Raw genomic sequence first — 6133 nt, 5'->3', positions numbered from 1 at the left:
CCATGTAGCATGGCTGTTCGTACACATGCATCATACAGTCTGCCTTTTACTCTGAGCGAGAGGCCTTTAGTCAACAGCAGAGGTAAGAGCTCCCTAAACTTTGCCCAGGCTATTCTTATTCTAGCAGTTACACTTTCAGCGCACCCACCCCCACTACTGACTTGGTCACCTAGATAACGGAAGCTATCAACTACTTCTAGTTTTTCTCCCTGGAAAGTGATGGAAGTTGTTTTCTGCAGATTTTCGGAGGTTAATGCTCCTGAGCATCTGCCACATACAAAAACTATCTTCCCAGTTAGCCTACCTTTGACATTGCTGCACCTCTTATGTGTCCATAGCTTACACTGGGTACATCTTATAGAGTTTCTACCTACACCTTTTCTACAGATCGATCAGGGCCATCTTCCTGAAGACATTTGTGGATTGTCTACCTTCCTACTTATTAGTACTTTGGTTTTAGCTAGGTTGACTCTAAGGCACCTCGATTCTAAACCCTCCTTCCACACCTGGAACTTCTCCTCCAGTTCTGATAGTGACTCAGCAATAAGAGCGAGGTCGTCAGCATAGAGGAGCTCCCAGGGGCAACCTGTCTTGAATTCCTCCGTAATTGCCTGGAGGACTATGATAAATAGGAGGGGGCTGAGTACTGAAATCTGGTGGACCCTAACCTCTACTTTGAATTTTTCTGTGTACATGTTGCCAACCCTAACCTTACTTACGGCATCTCTGTACATGGCTTGCACAGCCCTCACCAGCCATTCATCTATCCCTAGTTTCCTCATTGACCACCAGATAAGGGATCGGGGGACCCTATCAAAGGCTTTCTCCATGTCAACGAAAGCCAGGTACAGGGGCTTATCTTTGGCTAGGTATTTCTCCTGCAGCTGCCTTACCAGGAATATAGCATCAGTGGTACTTTCCCTGGCATGAACCCAAACTGCATCTCATCTAAACTAACTCTCTCTCTAATTAGTTGGGCTATGACCCTCTCCGTAACCTTCATTACCTGATCCAACAGCTTGATACCTTTGTAATTATTTGTATCTAGGGCATCACCTTTACCTTTTTAGCAGTTGACTAGTATGCTGCTACACCAGTCATTGGGTATGACTCCTTCGTGTATCACCTGGTTGGCTATACGGGTGACTAGGTTATAGCCGACACTGCCAGATATTTTGAGCATCTCTGCAGTAATTCCTGATGGGCCTGGGGCTTTCCCTGTCTTCATGCTTCTAATTGCTTTAACTACCAAAGAATTTTCAACTCGGATGGCTGATCCCTCTGTTGGGTTGACATTCGGCAGACTCTCTTTATCCCATTCATTTTCTTTATTCAGCAACCTTTCATAGTGGCATCTCCAAACCTCTCTCTTTGCATCCTCATTTAGCGCAAGTGAACCATCATCCATGCGAACACACTTCTCTCCTACCACATCACGATTCTCTCTCACACACTGTCTTGCAACACGAAATACCTCAAGTCTTTCATCCTCACGGCTCAGAACATTGGCAAATTTTTTCTTATCCGCTTCCCCTCTGGCTAAATAAACCTGTCTCCTAGCTTCCCTTCTGGCTGTCTGATACAATTCCCTGCTACCACCGTTCTTCCAGTCCTTCCAAGCCTGTCTCTTTTGTCTAATAGCCCTGTCAACCACAGTGTTCCACCACCATGTTACTCTGGGTCGAGATGGTACTTTGCTCCATCCACAGATCTGGTCAGTGGCTGTTAGCAGATTGTCCCGTAGAAATCTCCAGTTGTCTTCCACATTAAGTGAAGCTATATCCCCTTCTATTTCGTCAAAGGCTTCGAGTAGTATGTCTCTAAATCTCTGTCCATTTGCAGGATCTTTAAGCTTCCAGACCCTTCTCCTCCAAGCTGGTCTTCTTCTGGGCAACCATTTAGCTCTGATCCTGAAGTCGCTAACTACTAATCTATGTTGAGGAGTACATTCTTCGCCTGGAAAGGTTTTGGCATTTATAAGCAGCCCTCTTTCCCTTTTTCTGGCAAGGATGTAGTCAATCTGGCTAGTGTGTCTGCCAGAACGGTAGGTGACTAGGTGAGAGGTGGGTTTCCTGAAGTTGGTATTGCAGACCATAAGGTCATTTGCATCGCAGAACTCCAGCAGCCTGGTTCCCTCCTCAATATGAGAGCCAAAACCGTAGCCTCCATGAACGCCATGGAAGCCCCCGACATGCCGTCCAACATGTCCATTGAAATCACCTGCCACGAAGAGAAGGTCACTGTCATTTGTCAACGAGGTAGTCCACAATAGGGTGTCATAGAATTGGTCTTTTTGTCCTTCCGGTAGCCCTGGTTGAGGGGCATATGCCGAGATGATGGTAGTTGACCTATGGTGAAGGACTAATCTAATTTTAATTACTCTGTCACTTACTCTGACTACCTCGATTACCTTATCTACCCATTTCTCCGCAAGAAGTATGCCCCCGACCCCGTCAATGTTCCCTGCCCAGAAAATCTTGTACCTGTGTTCCTTGCCTGTGAGGAGCCTAGCGGAACCTCCTCTCCACCTTACTTCCTGGATGCAGCATAAATCCACACGTCTCCGTTCAAGCAGCTCTACAATCTCTCCAGACCTACCTTTCAATGTGCCAACTCTGAGGGTGTGGGAGGTGTGGGCCTCTGAGACCCTGGGATGAGGGACAGCCATGTCATGTACCTGAAAAGAAAGCTTGCATTTGGCAGATTTCATATGGAAACACTAGACTACAACCTGCATACATTTCACAGTTTTTGCGCTATATGATCAGATAAACCCTACATAGAAGTGCGAGTGGGGTGGGGGGGTAGTTAAGTAAGACAGGGGTAGAAACTTCCGGTATTGGTTGAGAGGGTGGGAGGGCGGGCGAACATCGAAGCAACGAGTTTGAATATAATTCGTAAGGAATTCTCTGCAACAAAATTACTGAATTTCAGGGGAAAAATAATTAGATAAATGAAAACCAGAGAGAGAATAAATAAATAAATACGATACGATACGAGGGAGCATATTTTGAAGGGGAATGGAATAAACAACGAAGATAGCGCTGAAAGTAGAGGAGGAATTTAAAAATGCATGAAGACGCCATGTTTAGAGATAAATAGAGAAACGAAGGGGAAGCAGATTAGGGTTACCAATCAAACGCTTAAAAATATGAATGAAACAGGTTGAAAGTTAAAGTCTTAGCTGGCCATTTTTTGAAAATCTGTGTTTTCTCTGGAAGGTGCAGCGAGTTTGAATATAATTCGCAAGGAATTCTCTGCAACAAAATTACTGAATTTACATATATACATATATATATATATATATATATATATACAGGCGTAGGAGTGGCTGTGTGGTAAGTAGCTTGCTTACGAACCACATGGTTCCGTATTCAGTCCCACTGCATGGCACCTTGGGCAAGTGTCTTCTACTATAGCCTCGGGTCGACCAAAGCCTTGTGAGTGGATTTGGTAGACCTAAATTGAAAGAAGCCCGTCGTACATATGTATATACATTTATGTATGTGTGTGTGTGTGTATGTGTTAGTGTGGCTGTGTTTGTCCCCCTAGCATTGTTTGACAACCGATGCTGGTGTGTTTATGTCCCCGTCACTTAGCGGTTCGGCAAAATATACAGATTGAATAAGTACCAGGCTTACAAAGAATAAGTCCTGGGGTCGATTTGCTCGACTAAAAGGTGGTGCTCCAGCATGGCCGCAGTCAAATGACTGAAACAAGTAAAAGAGCAAAAGAGTAAAGAGTAATATATATATAAAAATAAAGCTACATATCTGTCTCATTGGACACTAAACTCTGCTTGAGAAGACCTGTTGAGGCAAGTGAAATCGAAATGAAATTTGATGACTGGCATCCGTATTACTGGAGCTCTAAGAGCACCATCCGAGCGTGATCGTTGCCAGAGCAACAAACTGGCTTCCGTGCCAATGGCATGTAAAAAGCACCACTCAAGCCTGATCTTTACCTGTGTTACGTTACTGGCACTTGTGCTGGTGGCACGTGAAAAAACATTCTAGCGAGGTCGTTGCATGTGCAGCTGGACTGTGCAGGTGGCATATAAAAAGCACCATTTGAGCGTGGCTGTTGCCAGTACCACCTGACTGGCCATCATGCCGGTGGCACGTAAAAGCACCCACTACACTCTCAGAGTTGTTGGTGTTACGAAGGGCATCCAGCTTTAGAATCTCTGCCAGATCAGATTGGAGCCTGGTGCAGCAATCTGGTTTGCTAGACCTGTCAAATCATCCAACCCATGTTAGCATGGAAAGCGGACGTTAAATGATGATGATGATGTATACATGCATAGGCACATGCACATACATGTGCACCAACAAAGAAAAAGGAACCCAATGTAAATAACGGACATAGTCAAGACTATTGGAAAGGTTGCAACACACAACGAAAATTTTAGGAATAGAAAAATAAGAAATAATTTGAAATTTTACCCATGAGTGTGTTAAATTATAAGGCACAAAAAGAAAATGACTCCCCAAAGACAACAGGCTATATACATAAATATACATATATATGTAATTACATATGTGAGGTGGTCAAGGATGTGGTTTATTGCAAAGTCATGTAGTCTGACATTTGTTAAGGGCGTGCAGAAAGAACTGAAATTTCGAATAGCTGAAGAAAGCATTCCAACAGTCACAGAAGAACCCTTTAAGAGCTTGGGCTGAGTATATAATGGAACATTGTCAGATAGAAGTCTCAGAATGGAAATTATGAAACAATTATGGATTTTCAGCAATTTTCAGCAAAGTTACTAGGTAAATATAAAATTCGGTGCTTACAGTTTGGCTCAACAAACATGCATAAATACACACACATACACTATGGGCTTGTTTCAGTTGCTGTGTACCAAATCCACTCACAAGCCTTTGGTTGGCCCAAGGCTATAGAAGACAGTTTACTGAACCATTGCAAGTTAACACCTATGAGGAGCACATGAGCAAAGAGGGAATTACACAAAAAAGAGGTAAGAGAATGAGAGACAAGTGGGTCAGGGATGCCTGAGCGGATGTGGTGTGAGCCCAGGAAGTTTGAGGTATAAAGGTCATTATAGTAACAGAGTATCCACAAAGTAAAAGAAAAAAGAGAATACATAAAACTACACAATTTCCAGTAAACAATACTAATTATTGACACACATCCAAAAAATACATGTAGATGAATAAGGGTATGGTAGATGAAATCAAAGGATGTTTTCAATTTTTATTGTTAGTTCCAATGTAGCAAGAAATCTTATATGGTTGTTTAATTAAATAGTTTAGCCATTTTTAACCTTCCCATACTCTCAAGTGAAATCATATTTTATAGTGAGAATAAAATTTTACCTGATAAGTAATATATTTCCCTATGACGAGATAGGACATAAGGAAATATCTTACTTGGAAACAAGCAAGGGTTGGTGGCAGGAAGCATGTCCAGTCATAGAAAATTTAACGCAATAAATTCCATCTGATCCATAGACATAGAAAAGTGGAAGGTAAAACAATGATAATGTAGTACTTTCTGTATTTTCAGGCCAATCTTTTTAAAGATTTCACCACGATGGCACAGGCATGGCTCTGTAGTAAGAAGCTTGCTTCCCATCCACATGGTTCCAAGTTCAATCCCACTGCATGGCACTTTGGACAAGTATCTTTTACTATAGCCTCAGGCTGGCCTAAGCCTTGTGAGTGGATTTTGGTAGGTGGAAACTGAGAGAAGCTCATCTTATATATATATATATATATATATGTGTGTGTGTATGTGTGTTTGTACCCCCAACAACTGCTTGACAACCAGTGTTGGTGTGTTTGTGTCCCCATAACAGTTTGGCAAAAGAGACTGATAGGATAAGTACCAATTTTTTTTTAAAGTATTGGGGGCAATTCATTTGACTAAAAATTCAAGGCGGTGTTTCAGCATGGCTACAGTGTAATGACTGAAACAACTAAAAGATAAAAGATTTGAGCAGAGAGAATTCTGTAATATATTTATAGGCACAGAAGGACTTATAAAATTTCAGCTAAATTAGGGTTGAGACTGGCTCAGAATAATCAAAATCATAATTCCTTTCAAATAACAATACTGTTAATCAAAAATTTGTTTAGCTTCTTAAAAATCATCAAAACTTGTGGATGTA

The 6133-nt window shown here is 42.1% G+C and overlaps 1 long non-coding RNA gene across 1 annotated transcript in view; it reads right to left on the bottom strand.

Annotated features, from left to right (window-relative positions):
- LOC118767127 overlaps positions 1-3520 on the bottom strand; it is a 24259-nt gene extending 20739 nt beyond the window's left edge. The window contains exon 1 of the long non-coding RNA XR_005003024.1: positions 3497-3520. This is a non-coding gene — a long non-coding RNA (uncharacterized LOC118767127). The remainder of the gene's footprint in view (positions 1-3496) is intronic.
- Positions 3521-6133: the final 2613 nt, after the last annotated feature.

This window comes from Octopus sinensis, linkage group LG19 (genome assembly GCF_006345805.1).
Source record: "Octopus sinensis linkage group LG19, ASM634580v1, whole genome shotgun sequence".
Classification (NCBI taxonomy): domain Eukaryota; kingdom Metazoa; phylum Mollusca; class Cephalopoda; order Octopoda; family Octopodidae; genus Octopus; species Octopus sinensis.
The sequence above is the reverse complement of the archived record's forward strand: the minus strand, read 5'-3'. Positions and strand labels throughout refer to the sequence as shown.